This window comes from Dermacentor andersoni, chromosome 9, assembly GCF_023375885.2.
Source record: "Dermacentor andersoni chromosome 9, qqDerAnde1_hic_scaffold, whole genome shotgun sequence".
Taxonomy (NCBI): Eukaryota; Metazoa; Arthropoda; class Arachnida; order Ixodida; family Ixodidae; genus Dermacentor; species Dermacentor andersoni.
In genome coordinates, this window is record NC_092822.1 from 46,271,479 (window position 1) to 46,290,726 (window position 19,248).

A 19,248-nucleotide genomic window follows, 5' to 3' on the forward strand; every position below is an offset into this window, starting at 1 on the left:
ACGTATCGACAAGTGGACTTGCCTTTTTCAAGGCTACGTAGGCTTTCCTCGGCGCAGTATATATAGGTAGGGTTCTTCTAAAGTGGAGAAGGGTTAAGGCGCGTGGGCGCGGCGACGGGCGAAGGTGTGTTAGTGGCGAGGGTCTAGAAATGAGAATAAAGGAGTGCTGTTCACAACGTCGATGACACGGCCGTCTGTCAGCCACGTGTCAATGACCGTGTGTCAGCCGGCGTGCCAACAGCGTGCACAGCACCACTCTATTACCTGCTTCGCTTGTGGTCATGGGCTATTGTGTTCGTAAATTTGGGGTTTTACGTGTCAAAACCATTTTCTGATCATGAGGCACACCGTAGTGCTGGACTCCGGAAATTTCGACCACCTGGGGTTCTTTAACGTGCACCTAAATCTAAGTGCACAGCTGTTTTCGCATTTCGCTCTTCCAGAAATGCGGCCGCCGTGGCCGGGATTCGTTTCCGCGACCTCGTGCTTAGCAGCCCATCACCACAAGCACTAAACAACTACGGCGTGTTTGGCTATCGTGTCTCTGAAAGAGATAATAGAAGGAGCGGCAGAAACCGGTGCTCGTTAATATATATATATATATATATATATATATATATATATATATATAAGTTCTGCTGGTTGATGATAACAATAATAATTTATTGAACACATAACAACAGCGCGATATCATATAGTGACTGCTTTCTTGGTTTCAGGCTCGACTCCCTAATTTCTTCCCCTACGCGATTTTGACCCAATGGAAATGGCACTCTTCTTAACCACGTTTTAAGCAATATCACACCAGCGCCATGTGCAGGCGTCATTGATGTACTTATAACTGATAATCTTCCCGTACTTGTAACTTTTGCCGCAAATATGCCTTACTATGATACGTGCCACATTACTTTAAGGTTAAATCAGGACAACTTTACCAGTACAATGCGTGATACTGACTGGTCTTCCATTGGGTATTCGCGTTATCTTGAAATAGCCCTAGATAATTTCTGCTCCTTCTTAAACGCAGTGCCTATACTGTGGACCAGACCACAAAATGCGCTTCAGCTTTATTTTGTGGACGAGACCACCGGATAAACTCTCACTTTATTCTGTGGACCACACCACAAAATACACTTCAGCTTTATTTTGTTGGGTAGTGCGGTAGTTCCCCCTGTCGGTCGGTTGCGCTGGCGAACATTGAATGATTGAGATCTGCTGCGCTGTCTAGTGCCTGCTTCTGAAGTCAGCACGTCCTTGTGCTGTGCGTTGTATGCTATGAAAGCGGGACGAAAGTTCTCCTCGTTTGAGGAACACCAATCGTCAATAGCCGACTATGAGCGCACGGTTTACGCCGAATTTTGGATTAGTAAGTCGCGAACCGTTCATGCTGCAGGAAAAAAAGGCATCACACGTCCCATTGACGAGAACCTGACCTACTACAGTTTGACGTATAGCTGCAAGCACGGCGGAAGAACGCACAAATCCGTGTCAACAAGTGCTCGTCCTAAACGAATGTCAGTTATTGAGTCCTGCGCATATTTAATTCACTTTATAGACGTTTTACGAATTTCGAAATAATGGCGGATATAGCATGGTACAGGAATGGCGTACACCATGTGGAAAGCCGTGAATCCATGTAGCAGGAGGAATGTAACTTCACTGCTCCTATGTATCTATTTTATACAGGACATACAAGATCAACTGCCCGGCCCACATTTCCTTCCTTGCCACCAAAGATGGGAAATGCTTGGAAGTAATTGAAGTGGTTGACCAACACACTCACGCGTTGAGTGAGGTTTGTCTGTTACACTGCCATTCAAGCAACAAATTAGTTTCCCTTTATACCATAACTGTACTTTAATTGAAAACTCCAAATACTACCCGCTATGCTTTCCTTGATATTTGTTGGCTTCATATGGTTGCGTCTAACAAGAACGCTAAGGCCCTTGGTCAATTCTTTCATACAAAAAATGTAAATACATGCAGCAATAGATGAGCTCCTCAATTCGTTCTTCTTCCATGCAGAAATCTTTCCATCACCTGCCTCGTCAAAGAAGACTCAACAAAGAGGAAACAGGTGAAGTGAAGAAACTTCTTGCGCTCAAAGCTAATAAGAAATGCATACAAGGGCACTTCTTCAACGGTGGGAAAAGAATACTCCTGCGTGAAAAGGGCAAATCTGCAGGAAGGCTGAGCGCATACTGCGAGCGGTAAAACTATACGAACGAAAAGTACGACTCAAGTGGTTCCCGGCGCACGAGGGCGACGCGTCGGAACGCAATGAGAACCATAATGAGACGGCACACGCCGCGGCGCGAGCGCTAACCAACCGCGCCCCGGCGAGAGAACGTCCGACGTGGTTCGGAACTAAGGACCGCATGACGGATTACAATGAAATCGCGAAGGCCTACCGCTTGGCTCGCAGGACTCTTCCACCCCCGCACCCGAGACTGAGTCGAGCGGAGGCGGTAGTGCTGAGACAGCTCCAGACCGGATCGCTACCGAGCCCGAAACTGATGCATCGCATGTACCCCGAGACATATCCGACAGCTATGTGCAGAGTCTGCCGGAGGGAGACCGCAGACTACACGCACATCTTGTGGGACTGCATGAAATATCCAGAAGACTCTAAATCAAGAACACTCCCACCGCGGCTCGAGGCAGCCGCAAAGAGCTACGACCGAGACGATCAGCTCTGGGCCGTCCAGCAGGTCCTCGAGGCGCTCGAAAGGCACGGACCCAGCGAGCCGGCAACGGCGAGCGGAGACCCGCGCCGAGTAACGGCAACTTCGAGGATGACGTAGGCCCTCGTCGGGGCGCGCGAGCGCCCAACTGCAGGCATAAATAAAGTTTCTCCAATCCAATCCAATCCTGCGTGACCTTCACAATTTAACAACAGAAACAACAACAGAAATTGAAAAGCTCAACGCTCGACTTCATTGCCTCACGTGTGCAGGAATCTGGCGGCACTATGGACATGCTTGTGGATAGTGATGATGTGCTGACTGGCCTTTTCTACCAAGATAGTGACATGAAAAAAGAACTTCCCAGAGATTGTTTTTGTTGATGCCATTCACAAGACTAATGATAAACGGATGCCATTGTATGTTGTCCTTGTGGAGGATTCCAATGGTGAGAGTGAAATAGTGGCATTGATATTGTGTGCAGGTGAGGACGAGGCAACATTACAAGCATTGTTTTTAAGGTTTAATGTGAACAACAGGTCCACCACGGACATTAAAGTTATTATGACTGACAAATATTTTGCAGAAAGAAAGACCTTGAAGAATGTGTTTCCCAGTTTGTGTTTGTGCTTGTTTTCCAGAATGTGTTTCCCAGTAGAAGCATATAGTGCAGTGAGCACTATATGCTTATTTCATGTCCTGCGAACATTTAAGAGTGAGGGGACCATGAAGAAGATGGCTGTCACTAGTCAAATGAGGATGCACATTCTGGAATTATTGCAGAAATCGCGCTACTCTTAAACTGAAGAAGAATACCAAAAGACTATAAAAGCTTGCAGAACACTGGTTGTGCTAAGGTTCTTCAATATTTCAATAAAATTGGCACCCGATACGCAATGAATGGGTGGAAGGCTTGAAACATCAAGCCACAACCTTTGGAAATTCCACAAATAATCGTGTTGAAGCCATCAATCAGAAGATAATGCAAGTTGCCAAGTGGTATGCGCCTCTCCGCGAGATGTTTTGTGACCTGCTTACTGTCGTGAACAGTCTGCGTCTTGAACGGGATCAGAGAGCAATGGAACCCTTGCTGAAGGCCCTAGTGGTGAGAAATTTAACAAGTTGGGAAGCAAAGTACTGCAACATCTTGACACCATATGCATTTTGTTACGTTTCGCCTACGACGCGCGGTGTAGCCGGCGCGGATGCAACGGACGCCGGGGCTTCGTTCAAAGCGGTGGACATTTTGGCCCGTTCGGAGCTGCCGCAAAGCCTCCCCGCCAAGCGCGTCCAGGCGTGTTTCAGTGCCACGTGTTTTCGTGTGTGCGTGTGTGTGTGTGTGTGTGTGCCCACGCTTGTCAAAGCGCGGCAGCCGGGGAGAGAAGCTCCCCAAGTGTGAAGCGAGGAGGTCTGACGGCGCCTGCTTGGCGGATGCGTCACTACACTCGTCTCAACGTGTCTCTCAGCCTGTCCGTGCCCGCCGTCACGTGGCCTCTTCCCGTGACCTTCCTTCTTGCCCGCGACGCCGAGAGTATAAGAGCAGCTGCCCCCGGACGCCAAGAGAGGCTCCGATTTCTTCCGTTGAGTTACGTGCTCTCCCGTCTCTCCACTTCGGTCGACCTGACCGCCCGCTCTTTTGCGATGTTAGAATAAACAAGCTGTTCTGTTACCAGTCGACTCATGCTTTGCCGGGACCTTCGGATGCTTCCAGTTGTGCCCAAGGCCGCCAGGCCAACGCTACCCTTGGGGCTTGCGACTCATTTGCAACAACTCGTGCCAGCGGTGCGATTGCAACAACGGGTGTCAGCGCTGAGATATCAACAACTGGCGTCAGCGGTGCGATACACAACAACTGTTTGCCAGCGGTGAGATCGCGACAACGGAGGCCAGCAGCGAAGATATGCGGTTGACTGTATGCTGAGCAGCAGAACGACCATCCGGGAGCAGTGCAACGAGCCCTGTGTGATGACTGGTTGCCTGCAGCGGAACGACTGCGCTGAATTCTTGGCTGCGAGGTTTGGTGAGTGCGGGACTTTCTTCTTCTCTGAGTTTTGCCAGGCTTTTGTTAGTGTCAGAAACAGAGCTGGTAATTGTGGTTGTCGTTGCTGCCGGGTTAGTTTGCGGCAAGACAATAGTAGGCAGTAGAGAAAGCAGCATTCAGAACAGCCATGGATTTGAAGTCGTTGCGCAAACCGAAATTGCTGGAGCTTGCAAGAGAGTTGGGTCTGGATGTCTCAGACAAACTCAGAAAACCAGAACTGCTGAGGGCTATTCTTGAGTTAGAAGCTGAGGATGACGAGCTGTCGGAATGCCTTGAGACCATTGAGGAGAGGGAGACGGCAAAAAGACAGGAACTTAAAGAACAGAAAGAGCGAGAGCAACAAGAAAAAGAGCGCGACCGTCAACACGTTTTCGAAATGAAGCGTCTCGAGATAGAGATGGAACGCGCTCGTAATGGAAGTCAGGCACACGGTGCAGGAGAACGAGTATTGTTCAATATGACTGACCTGATGTGGCCGTTTAAGCTTGGAGAGGACATTGGTTTGTTCCTGGTTAACTTTGAGCGAACGTGCGAGAAGCAGGGGTTCTCTCGGGAAACGTGGCCACAGCGCTTGCTCACTTTGTTACCCGGCGAGGCGGCCGACGTAGTCGCTCGCTTGAATAGAGAAGAGGCAGAGGATTTCGACCAAGTGAAATCGAGTCTGCTAAAAAAGTACAGGCTGTCAGCGGAGGCGTTCCGTCGGAAGTTTCGGGAAAATGAGAAAGGCAAAAGTGAGTCATATACAGAGTTTGCGTACAGGCTTATGTCAAACATGCAGGAGTGGCTCAAAGAAGAGAAAGCGTTTGGTAACCACGAGAAAGTTCTGCAGTGTTTCGGGCTGGAACAGTTTTATAGTCGGTTACCTGAGAACGTGCGGTACTGGGTCTTGGATAGGCCAGACGTTAGTACGGTGGCTAGAGCCGCTGAGCTAGCCGAGGAGTTTGTGACGCGTCGGGCTCGCGGAGCTAAGGACGGTCAAAAGGGTGAATTTGGCTCCAAGTTTGAGAGGCCGAAGTTCACACCCATGAGAGCAAAGGGGGACACACGTAGTTCCGATGCGAGTGAAAGCAGTACGACCGAATGTAAGGAGACGGCGGCAGCCGAAGCCGAACGCAGAAAACGGTTCGAGATGAGGCAAGCGCGCGTGTGTTATACATGTCAGAAGCCGGGTCACTTTTCGGCGCAGTGTCCAGAAACAAAAACAAAAGTCGTGTTTTTGTCGTTATGCAGCACTGACGAGAACATGAAGCTTCTCGAGCCTTACATGCGAGACCTCCTCGTGAACGGGAAAGAGTGCCGAGTGCTTCGCGATTCCGCAGCTACAATGGATGTGGTTCACCCCTCCTACGTAGAACCCGATATGTTCACGGGCGAGTGCGCATGGATCAAGCAAGCCGTGGAAGCTCATAGCGTGTGTCTGCCCGTAGCAAAAGTGCTTATTGAAGGACCTTTCGGAGCACTTGAGACGGAGGCGGCAGTGTCATCTATGCTGCCCCCCCAGTACCCGTACCTATTTTCGAACAGGTCCGATCACCTCCTGCGCGAGAAGGGGCTTTTGTTTGGTGAGGCTAGCGTTCAGACCTTAACCAGATCGAAGGTTCGGGAGCTCGCTGCAAAGGCGGTAGTTGCGGGGCCGACGTTGTCGAACAATGAGAAAGGGTCAGAGGCGCAGCAAGCTGATATTCAGAGCACGCCCGAATTGAATAAAATTGAGCCTGTAGCGTTAAAGGCACCAGATACTGGAGAGGAAATTCCGATGCGGGAAAGTTAGAAGAGCTATCTGCAGATTTGCTCATCGCGCCTACGTCAGACGGACTTAATAGGTTGCTAAAAGTCAGCCGGTCGGCTTTGATAGCCGAGCAAAAGAAGGATGGCAGCCTAGAAAACATACGCTGCATTGTCAAGGAAGGTATCGCCAAGAAAAATGCTCGCTTTGTGGAAAGAGGTGGGGTCCTGTACCGGAAGTATCTTGACCGCAGGGGAGTGGAGTTCGATCAGCTGATCGTGCCTCAGTTCTACCGTCAGGATCTGTTGCGCTTGTCGCATGAGGGTTCGTGGTCCGGACACCTAGGAGTTAAGAAAACTAAGGACCGTCTCTTGCAAGAGTACTATTGGCCAGGGTGTTTTCGGGACGCAGACCACTTTGTGAAGACGTGTGACACCTGTCAGCGGGTGGGCAAACCAGGGGACAAATCGAGGGCGCCGTTGAAGTTGGTACCTATCATTACGGAGCCTTTTAGACGGCTCGTTATTGATACAGTGGGACCTCTGCCGGTAACAACCACGGGGTACAGACACATTTTGACTGTGATCTGCCCAGCGACAAAGTTCCCTGAAGCAGTGCCGCTTAAAGAACTCAGCTCAGTTGAGATAGTCAATGCACTACTGTCCATATTTGCGCGAGTTGGTTTTCCTGCGGAAATCCAGTCAGATCAGGGCACGGTGTTTACGAGCGCTTTGACGACAGCCTTTCTCGAAAGGTGCGGGGTAAAGCTGTTACGCAGCTCAGTGTACCACCCACAGTCGAATTGCGTTGAGAAGCTCCACTCCGTCATGAAGCGCATGTTGAGAGCGTTGTGTTTTGAACACCAAACTGACTGGGAGCTGTGTCTGCCTGGAGTGATGTTTGCATTAAGGACCGCGCCGCACGCGGCTACGGGGTTTTCGCCAGCTGAGCTGGTGTACGGTCGCTCGCTGCGATCTCCGCTTCGCATGCTTCGAGAATCGTGGGAAGGCAGGGGCGACGACCCAGTCGTGGTGGAGTACGTGCTTAGGCTCCTCGAACGCTTAAGAAGGGCACAGGAGTTGTCAGGTGAAGCAATGGCAAAGGCCCAGCAGAGGGCCAAGGTTTATTATGATCGGACAGCCAGGGCCCGTCGTTTTGAGGTGGGCGATGAGGTCATGATATTGCGCACGTCGCTAAAGAACAAACTCGACGTGCAGTGGGAGGGCCCAGCACGGATTGTTCAAAAACTGTCGGACGTTAACTACGTGGTGAGTGTGCCAGGAAAGCGGAAAGCACAGCAAGTTTACCACTGTAATCTGCTCAAACCCTATAAACAACGGGAAGCAGTGGTGTGCATGATGGTAAACGTTCCCGAAGAGCTTCCGGTCGAGCTTCCGGGACTAGGCTCAGTGACGAACAGGAAAGACACCGATCAAGTCATTAGTGACTTAATCAGTAAAGCATCGCTGTCGCCTGAGCAGAAAACCGAACTACACCAGCTCTTACAAGAGTTTCAAGGTCTGTTCTCTGAGAGGCCTGGTAGGACTTCTGTCCTTACTCATGACATAGAACTTACCTCCCCAGAGCCAGTACGATCCAAGGCGTACCGGGTGTCACCCCGCCAGAGCGATATTATGGAGGCTGAGGTAAAGAAAATGCTACAGCTCGGTGTTATTGAGGCGGGTGAGAGTGATTATACCTCCCATTTGATTTTAGTTGAGGTACCGGGCAAGGAACCTCGTCCTTGCGTCGACTACCGCAGGCTTAATTCCATCACTAAGGATCAAATTTATCCGATCCCTAACATCGAGGAGCGCCTTGAGAGAGTGAGTAGCGCTCAGTTTATTTCCACCCTAGATCTTGTCAGGGGTTATTGGCAGGTTCCACTTACAGAAGAGGCTAGTACGTATGCGGCGTTCATTTCACCAATGGGAACATTTCGTCCTAAAGTGTTGAGTTTTGGTTTGAAGAACGCGCCATACTGCTTTTCAAGCCTCATGGATAAAGTGTTGCGGGGACAGCAAGAATTCGCTTTACCGTATCTAGACGACGTAGCGATATTCTCCGTATCCTGGCCTGAGCATATGGCCCACTTGCGGGCAGTGCTAACCCGCCTGCGCGATGCGGGCTTGACAGTCAAGGCTCCCAAGTGCCAGTTAGCACAGGCCGAGGTTGTCTACCTTGGTCACGTGATTGGTCGGGGTCGTCGCCGCCCCTCTGAAATAAAGGTGGCCGCTGTGCGAGACTTCCCGCAACCGCGCACGAAGACCGATATTCGGTCGTTCTTAGGTGTCGCCGGCTATTATCAGAGGTACATCCCCAGGTACTCTGATATCGCGGCTCCCCTGACGGATGCTCTAAGAAAAACAGAGCCCCAAACAGTCGTCTGGGATGAGACAAAGGAAAGAGCTTTTAGCGCCCTAAAGAGCGCCCTAACAAGCCAGCCTGTGCTGCGATCGCCAGACTACACAAAAGGGTTCGTTGTTCAGTGCGATGCTAGTGAGCGAGGCATGGGCGTTGTACTGTGCCAACGGGAAAATGGAGAAGTAGAACACCCCGTCCTGTATGCTAGTCGTAAGCTGACCAGTCGTGAGCAGGCGTACAGCGCCACCGAGAAAGAGTGTGCGTGTATCGTGTGGGCCGTTCAGAAATTGTCATGCTACCTAGCCGGCTCGAGGTTTATCATTGAGACGGATCACTGCCCTCTCCAATGGCTGCAGACCATCTCTCCCAAAAATGGCCGCCTCCTGCGCTGGAGCCTCGCTTTGCAACAATATTCCTTTGAGGTGCGTTACAAAAAAGGGGAGTCTCAACGGTAACGCCGATGGCTTAAGTCGAAGCCCCTAACGTAAAAATCAGCCTCAAAATTGTTTGTTACTAATGTTTTTCTTCCTGAGGCAGGATTTTTAACATATTGCTTTTGTGTAGTGTTTCAAAGTGATGATGTGCTTTCTAGTGCAATTTTCCGATTTGTGGACGCGTTCTGAGTGCTGCAAGACTACTGTAAGGAACTAGGCAGTAGTATAAAAGGGGAAAGAGCCTGGCATGGCTTAGTGAGGGTTGTTTCGTGCTTGCTGACTGAGCGGTTGAGTTTCGGCGTAGTTCTAACGCTTGCCGGGAACGAGAACAAAAATGTCAACTCTCCCGAAGTCACTTTGCAGTGTCCTGTGTGAACCTGAACGAGAGAACGAGGCCTTCTCTGTGCGCTGCGCTCAAGAAACGCCGACGGACGCCCGACTTCGGTTATGAGCATCGTCGAGCGACATCCCTCCGGACAGCGGATGCAGTCCCCTGACCATCGGGATCTCCTTCCCCCGGCGGGGCGGTCTGTTACGTTTCGCCTACGACGCGCGGTGTAGCCGGCGCGGATGCAACGGACGCCGGGGCTTCGTTCAAAGCGGCGGACATTTTGGCCCGTTCGGAGCTGCCGCAAAGCCTTCCCGCCAAGCGCGTCCAGGCGTGTTTCAGTGCCACGTGTTTTCGTGTGTGCGTGTGTGTGTGTGTGTGCCCACGCTTGTCAAAGCGCGGCAGCCGGGGAGAGAAGCTCCCCAAGTGTGAAGCGAGGAGGTCTGACGGCGCCTGCTTGGCGGATGCGTCACTACACTCGTCTCAACGTGTCTCTCAGCCTGTCCGTGCCCGCCGTCACGTGGCCTCGTCCCGTGACCTTCCTTCTTGCCCGCGACGCCGAGAGTATAAGAGCAGCTGCCCCCGGACGCCAAGAGAGGCTCCGATTTCTTCCGTTGAGTTACGTGCTCTCCCGTCTCTCCACTTCGGTCGACCTGACCGCCCGCTCTTTTGCGATGTTAGAATAAACAAGTTGTTCTGTTACCAGTCGACTCATGCTTTGCCGGGACCTTCGGATGCTTCCAGTTGTGCCCAAGGCCGCCAGGCCAACGCTACCCTTGGGGCTTGCGACTCATTTGCAACAACTCGTGCCAGCGGTGCGATTGCAACAACGGGTGTCAGCGCTGAGATATCAACAACTGGCGTCAGCGGTGCGATAAACAACAATTTGCTATAGTCTCCAAGGAACTGAAAAAGGCAAATGAAATGGATTCCTTACAACAGTATGCTCATCTCGAAGTGTCTGAGGAAAGCTGCTCATGTAGTCTGTCCGAAGCAATGTACCTGCCATGTAGACGCACATTCTTTTACCGTAAAGAACTTGGTCTACCAATGTTCTTCGACAACTCAACACCAACAAGGTGGGCAAGAAGCTTTTATAGTCAGTCTTGTCGACTCTTTGCCACAGATCCAACTGTTGCAGGTCAAGCTAACGTGGTCTCTCATCTAGCTACAAGAAAGGTCAAGTCAGAGTGTCAGAAGCCTAGACGAGCTATGACAATTCTCCTAAATATTGCGACACTTGTTGCGGAACTGCCAGTGCGAAAGTATCAACAAGCAGTGGAACTGTTGAAGGCATTGAAGAAAAGCATTGAAGAAAGAAAAGAGGTGTGACTTGGTGAAATAGCAGCACATGACGGTTCAGACGCCATCATGCAAGGCATAGACAGTACAAGTGAGTGTTTTGTTTCTTGCATTTATACCTCGGCACTAGCTTCATATTTTATGTGGCGACACGCATTGCACCTGTGAAAATGAACTGTACATTTTTATGGCAGGCCAGCCCATGGACATGCCAGCACCCAGCAAGGAACAACAGGGCCCGTGTCGCCACCCACTCAGGAAGGAGCGCCTACAGCAATATTACAGCAAGCATGCAGTGCAAGTGGTAAGCTGCATTGAAGTTGCTTTCAGTGATGCATTTCCATGGTTTTTTTGAAGAAATGCCAGTTCTGTCTTATCTTGCACTTAATTAATTTTATTTTATTTCTTAGTTTATACCCTCAGGACCCAGAGGGCATTACAGAGGGGGTGGGTACATTATAAGTACAAAGCAATAATAGGGATTAAAAGGAAAATACATTATGTTTGTGAGATACATACACTGTTGTGAAGCTTTTTATTGGTGTTGATGAACTGTTGTATGATTCTAGGTTCTGTGGACCACCTTGGCCACAGCAAGGTACCAGCAACATTGAAGTACTGTGAAAGGCCAAAAGGAAGGGGGCAGACTGTTATCGGTCTTCCCACAAAACGAAGGTGTACACGTCCAGTTCCTTCACTAAGAAGGCACCTGCTGATCGTGCAAAAGTCATGCTTGGATGCCTTGTGGATAGTTGCAATTTGGAAGCTGCAATGAATGGCACCAAGATTTCTGAACACATGGTGGAGGTATTGCCAAAAAAGGTGTCCTCGGCAATTTTATATGATACCTGCAGTTTGGCAGAGATAAAGCCATACTTTGATGAGGATTCTCAGCTCTCTGTAATGTCATTAGTAGAGATGAAGAAGAGAAAACCGGTATGGTTCGGTCCCGCGTGCAAAAAACTTATTGGCAAGGCGGATTCAGTGTGTTGCGATTCCGTTCTGGAATGGAAACATCTGAAATGTGCATGTCTTGATGGTTTGCCCAAATCAAGGACATGGTTTTGCAGAGACTGCCACCAATAATGGATGACACCCTTGTTGCCACTTCATTTTTGTATTTCTATTGCAATAAAACTATCCATAGTGTTTTGAAAACATAGTTCTAATTTTGGCCTTTGAATCATGTACGAACCATGCAACTTGTAAAGCCACTGGCATTGCTACCCTCGTCGTCCCTCTGTCAGGATCATTGTTGTGGCAAGAATAGGTTGTAATAAATATTCATGTCATTTGCATTAATATGGCTATTTGTGTGCTTTGGTAACCACCCTGGATTTGTTCTGCACATGTACAGCCGGCAAGCTTTTATGAACAGCAATTTTAAAAATGCCTTACTTTACAAGCATGATGTTTGTAGACTGATGCAGAGATGGCACACGTATTTGCATCTGAGAAGCAATTTCAGGCTGGTAACTGTCAAGCTAACATCGCCTGAATCTAATTACCTTTATGACAGGCAAGTTAGAAGTGGGTTAAAGTGCGTTTAGAACCTATGTGAACGAAGTTATCTCTGCGCCTTTACGGCCCCGTTTTGCGGCTTCCACTTAGTGAACTGAAAAACGACATGGCAGGTGAGAAAAACTTGCTTGGGGGCTATGGGCTACAGCGCATAGCATACGACTCTGGTCTAAAGCTAAAGTGCAAGACGAAGTCTATTTTACGCTGTCCCCTGGTACACCAAATAAAGCTGAAGAGTATTTTGTGGCCTGGTCCACAGAATGAAGCGAGAGTTTATCCTGTGGTCTCGTCCACAGAATAGGCATAGCGTTTCTCGAAGCTGTGTATGGAAACACTAAAGCTTTCATATGCAAGAAAATATTCAAATTTCTGCATAATCCCTGGTTAACAAACGGTTTGTTAACTAGCATGCGAAAGAAAGATAATCTACATAGAAAAACTAAAAAACAGCCAGTTGATGTAGGTTTAAAACTTAGGTATCAAAAATATACTAACCTGTTGAATAACCTTCTTAACAAATCTAGCGACTTTATTATGAAAAATAATTTCGTAATACAAAAAATACCCCAAAGAAAAACTTAGACTTATCAATTACCTTTTTAATAGATCACAGGATAGCAGAATAATTGATAAAATAAATTATAAACAACAAATCTACACTGAGCCATCCGGCATTGCTAACTCGTTGATTGATTACTTCTATGAGGTTTACAATAATAGGCCTGTAGCTTCATCGTATTCTCTGACACGTTGTAACCATACATCTTTTGCCTTTCCTGTCACCCCGGACGAAGTGTGTTTTACAACCCTGAATTTAATAAACTCTAGCATCGGTCTAGATAATATTTCTGCTTATCACTTTAGCTCGCTGCTTTATATATTGGGGAAGTATTAAGCAATATAACTATATTCAAATGTGGTACCTTTCCGAGCTAACTTGAGGAGGCCAAGTTAATCCCGGTTCATAAGAAAGGTGATGTGACGGACGTCCTAAACTATCGCCCTATCTCTATTCCGTCATCAATTAGCAAAATTTTTGAAAAATTATTTCTTAAACTTTTTCACAACTACCTAGAAAAATTTAAGTTGTCAAAGCCTTGCCAATTTGGTTCCTGTGCAGGTAGTTCAAGCAATTTAGCCTTACTATCATTAATCAATTTCTTAGTCTTCCATCGACAATGGTGATTTTGATTTCGTCGGTTCTGTATTTCTTGATTTTACTAAGCCTTAGACGCGATCAATCATAATATTTTGTTTACCAAACTAGAATCATTGGGTAACACTGGCCCACCTTTAACTTTTTGTTTAATTAGCTACTTGATCGCGAACAATCAGTCTGCATAGGTGGTGTTTACTCCTATGTTAAGGTCATTAATTAAGGGGTACCGCAAGGCTCAATACTTGGTCCTTTATTTTGCGTCTACATTAATGATTTACCTGATTGCATTAATCTTCCTAACGTCCTTCACGTTGATGATACCACCATTTGCATGTCACATTAATCGTTAACAATGCTAATCACTAAAATGAACAACGAATTGACCAAAGTTATTCAGAGGTGTTCTTGAGACAACCTACTTTTGAATCCACTTAGAATTCAGTTCATGATTTTTAAAACATCTCAAAAGTTCTCCCTTATATACTGCATGGTATCCATAGCCCATCGCTTAATCCCAGCGCCTTATTGTGTAACTTTCCTTGGCATAAAATTAAACCCCAACTTGAGGTTTAATAATCATATCGCTTATGTTAAACAAAAAAGAACTGCTTTTGGTACAAGAGCTTTTATTAAATCTTCTCCATATTTTTCCCTGTTCACGCCTCATTGCCTTTATACTTTGTCTTCATACATTGTCACATCACGTATGTGATTACTTCGTGGGGAAATACATATAACTGTCACCTTTCGTCCGTACACCACATTCAGAACCAGGCTATTCGCATTATTACCAACAGTATTTTTTTACTCTAAGGCTCCTGCGCTCCTTCAGGCTAACTTCATTCTTCCTATATCTTGTTTGTTTAAATTTAGTTTACGTTTCCCTCTATCTAAATAACTTAACAAACAGCTCGCTTTTCAATTAATAGGCTCTAGGTTACTCACAAATACCAATAGTACTACGTTTACCCATAATCACAACTTTCTATTACCTAATGCTACACGAACTATGGCAAAATGACTTATTCTTTCTCAGTGATTCAATTTTGGAATGACATTCAAACCAATGTTCTCGAATCATCATCATCACTGCATGCATTCAAATATTGACTTAAAAATTTCATTTTGTACAACTCGTTGTCCTGATTAATTTACTTAGTATATGAAGTGTGCACTTTGTTTGTTAAATGGTTTTATACAATTGAGATTGGTAATGTGCGAATTTTTTTTAAATTATGCATGACGCCTTGTATAAAAATCAAACGTATTCCTTTTCACTACTTCGTTTACTTTTTATTCCCTTATAGATTGCATAATTTTACACTGTCGCATTAATTAATAATTTTGTACCAATCTTCTTGTTAAGCGAGGGTCCCGCTGCAGTCGCTTGAGGGACTCTCGCCTCCACACTACTAACAACCAACTATGTATCTTGAATGAACAATAAAATGAAACTGAAACTTCAATGCAATGAATAAATAAATAAGAGGGAAAAAAAGGAAAGAAAGAAAAAACTGAGTGTTGTTGCCTATACCTTGAAATTTAACATAGCGAATAGATTCTAACGCTTCCTTTCAACAATTTATGCCTATTGGTTGCAATGTCTTGAACTTATGGATAAGGTATCATTCTCTGTATTTTCCTTCTCGTTCAAAGCTGCAGGCACCTTCACAGTGACATTAAAATTAAGAAGCACCTCGAACAGTTATACACACGAAGTCAAAACTAGCTTTACTTGTACAAGTTCACATGTGATTTATATGCTTGAATGTTCTTTCTGTAATAAACAATATATCGATGAAGCGGGACAATCAATGAACGTCAGATTAAACGGACATCGCTCTGTCACAGCTAAAAAGCTTCCCAAAGCCGCCGCCGAGCATTTGAACCGACTCTGTTATAACATTGATGAACTTTAACTCTACATCTTGCAGTCAAATTCCGGTTCTGAACGGGAAAGAAAATTCAGAGAATCATACTCTATCCGTAAGTTCAAGAGATTGCAATTAAGAGCTAGTAGAAGAAGCAGTAGTAGTAGTAGTACTAGTAGTAATAGTAGTAAACCTTATTCAGCAAAACAAAATGAGTACGATGAAAAAGCGTTTCGGCGCTAGTGTGTGCGGCGCTTTCGGCTCTTTTTATTTAGAGGACGTCCTGTCCACAGAGCTGTTCATATTAACCTGTGAGGCAAAGATCCCCGGACTCGGACAGCTTTTGCAAATCTTCGCAGCCGCGTACATTGTCACTACAGCGAATTTCTATGTTAACGAGGCACAAATTCATTGGGAAAATCTGGTACCCGAAAAAAAGAGATATCGGCAATTCCCTTCGTTCATAATATTGCCGCGTGCCTGGACTGCACGCGGACAATGCGTTCAGACTGCAGAAATGTGCTAGGCCACGAATTATTTGTTGCACTGCCAAAACATATATGAAACTACCGCCTATCCTGTTTGTTATATAATTTCACAGGGGATATTCCAAATCCATACTGCTCTGGCAAGGCTGGCCACGTGCACGCTATTTACCACGGCTCAGTGGTGGCTTGCGTCGAGCATGTCCACCGGGTAGGGCAGCTGAACTTCTCTACCACGCATTTTCCAGGGGCAGAGAGACTACATGGTACCTCACTGTAGCGTTTTCTATCATTCCACTGAAGTATGACTTTATTGGACTTCCCATTGTACTGCCGCTTGGTGGTGCTCGGGTTATGCCAGTGTTCGCCGCCGTGTCTATGTTTAGGTGAATGCTCAAGGACGCGCACATGGTCAGCGGTATAACGTGAAAAGACCGGAATTACGTGCTATCAACACGCACGGCCATGGCGCCACCGTAATGCGTACACTTTAAGAACAGTTTACACCTTTTGGTCACGCGCGTTATCAGCATAGAACAGTTTACATCCTTTGGAGAGCGCCTTCTGATAACGCGCGTGCCGTTCGTTACTGGAAAGTTCCGGGCTCGCAGCGTTAAAGAAAGGAAACGCATTAAGGGCAGATGACGATTATCGTTGTGTGGCAGAAGCGGCACGCCAAAGGGTGTAAACTGTTCTTAGAGTGTACACCTGTTTTCGTTATTCTATGCTTGCGGCAAGTGCGTGGTGTGCTGGGACAAGCGGTCTCATTGTTTGTTTCGTCTCGTTTCCCTTGTTGGGGCCTCGGTTGCCCGTAGTTTGAGACTGCGCCCTAAACCGAACGTTTGGTTCTTTTGCGTGCATAGTGGATGCATGCAAGTTGCACGCACCCTATAGGCTGCATAACGCTGTAGACGGCGCGAGAGGGGCGTCTCTCGTTAGGATCTCGAGATTTACGGGAAACGCTAAAACGAAGCATCTTTTCGGAGGTCAAAGGAAAGCTTACGCGCACGAGGTTAGCTCTTCTACTGGAACAGCAACCGCTCACTGTAATGATCGGCAATGCTCCTGAAGTGGGAATAAGCGTTCGTGACATGACAGCATTGCGGACGGCCTTTCTATGTGCAGGGCCTTGGTGTACTGTGACGCAACGGCCCATCAACGACGCGGTGTCGGTGCACCGGCAACGCTCGCCGCAATGAGACCCGCTGTTTGCGGCATTTGCACCAAGCCCGCTCTCGGTATACCGTCAAGTGGCCGAAGCGTTTGAGAGAACCGAAGAAACGTGGAGGGCATACTACGTTCCTCATAGACACGCCCACTTCAAGTGAAACGCCCGTTTACTTAGATTTAGGTGCACTTTAACGAATCCCAGATAGTCCAAGTTATTCCGGAGTCCTCCACTACGGCGTGTCTCATAATCCGATCGTGGTTGGTTGGTGCGGAAAACAAGACAATTTTTTTTTTTGTTTAAGGTGTCCCTCATATACTACACTTAATTTTCAGCATCTGGACGTTAAAAGCCGCAATTTAAGAAGACCTGAGACTTCTGACGCTGATCTACACTGGAAGAACAAAAGAATTCTATGCATATTCAGCACATGTAGGATATCAGAGAAAAATAGTGTGAATGATGGGTTTATTTTTTGCGCACATACGGCAATACAAACGCAGTATACCGAGCGAGAACAATTAAATCAGAGCAGTCCGGCACTAAAAGTACTGAATGTGAATTCAACGGGACGCACACGAGATCAATAAACAGCCACGGTGGCGCAGACTCCTGAGAGTGTAAATAACCTCCTGCTGACTTGAATTTCATTTTGAAGCATGTATTTCCCGTAAGAGTGCACGCTTGCCTTCATTAAGGCCACAATTGCTGACATTTAATTACCTGAAAAATATAGAAAAAGAGAAGTGACCTCATGCTAGCGATTATTCAGGTGCAATATTACTGTATAAGAATATACTTTCCTTTAGTTATACTTAATGTTGGTGTAGGGTCGTTGTGAATGTTCGGCTTGGTGGAGCTCATGTGTGCTTTCTTTTTCTTTACTTAAGTGCGTGTTTCCTCGACTTTTCTGGGGCCCACTCTGTTTTTGTGTATGCGTTGCCCGGCAATGTTGTGCTGCTGGCTCGCACCCTGGCCGCTTCCAGGGAGCGCCTGCTTTGGCAGGGCGGTGGCCGGACGCTGTTCGGCGAAAAAGGGAGCGGCCGGCGTTCTCGCGCACTGGGTCTGGCGACCGCTATACATCGCGCAGCGAGCCGCGGTAGCGGCATCTGGAGAAGGGTGTCTTTGGGGAGTGTTTTCCGTCGGGCCGAGGCGCCGCGGGGGGCTCGAGCGGCGGCCACCGACGGTGCGAGTTAGCCCGGAGACATGGTCCCGCGGCTGGGGGGGTGATAATGTGCGCGGCTGAGCGGGCAGTGTGAGCTGCGGCTTGACAGACGACGGACCGATCTCGTCAGGTGCCCGATCGGAGCGACGGACTGCTCCGAGGCCTTGCTCAGCCGCATTCGTATATATGAACCCGTTTTCCTTATTTACTATATACTCATTGTAATCGTTACTATCTGCCTGTAAATAAATCAGTTCGAATTATTGACATGCAGCATCGTTAGTCCCGGGATACCGAAGCAGAGAGCAGGGCATCGGCTCAGGAAGAGCCCGGCGGAAGAGGAAGGAAAGAAGGAAAACATTACTGTTGGCTGAAGGCTGAAAGAAAAATGCTCGCCAACGCGGCCTTATATTTGCCAAAGTGGATGCCCAGTGAAGCTATCGAAAACCACCGCTACAACTGCTCAGGGTGCAACGCAATGATTTATTACTTTAGAATAATGGTAGTAATGGTAGTTTACGTTAATGGTAGTAATGAGTGCAATGGTAATTCTGGCAGCACGTCGCTGTTTGTCTTATTACCGTTTCTTTTTCCCTTTGCCGCTCCTCGTATTCACGCTGCCCCTCGGGAGTCCGAACTATGCGATGACTGCCCATAGCGGCGCTGCAACAATGAAAACAGTTGGTCGACGTCACACCCAGTGTTGCAAGCGGCCGTCGCAGCGTCCGCTTCCGCAACAACAATCTTTATCGGGAAGAGTATGCGGGGAGCGACACGTGCTCCGCATTGTTATCAGGGGCGCCTTATCATCAGTGGTCCGGTTTGCGTGCTTCTTCTTTATTGAAACGAATGCGTCTGCTGTATGACGTATGCGTGATACCAAGCAATGCATGCCAAGTTTCGCTTCAGTCGCTGAATGCTTTATTTTTAATCGCTTAAAGCTTTTGGGTTTTCCATGAGGACATTCCGCAAAAATTCCTCACCAACCAGAGGCTATTGG

General features: G+C 47.5%; 1 protein-coding gene and 1 pseudogene across 1 annotated transcript in view; one reads left to right on the forward strand and one right to left on the reverse strand.

Annotated features, from left to right (window-relative positions):
- Positions 1-19,248, reverse strand: part of LOC126527971 (uncharacterized) — a 245,051-nt gene that overhangs the window by 78,543 nt on the left and 147,260 nt on the right. The window lies entirely within an intron of this gene.
- On the forward strand, positions 1,578-3,262 carry LOC129384014 (uncharacterized; annotated as a pseudogene).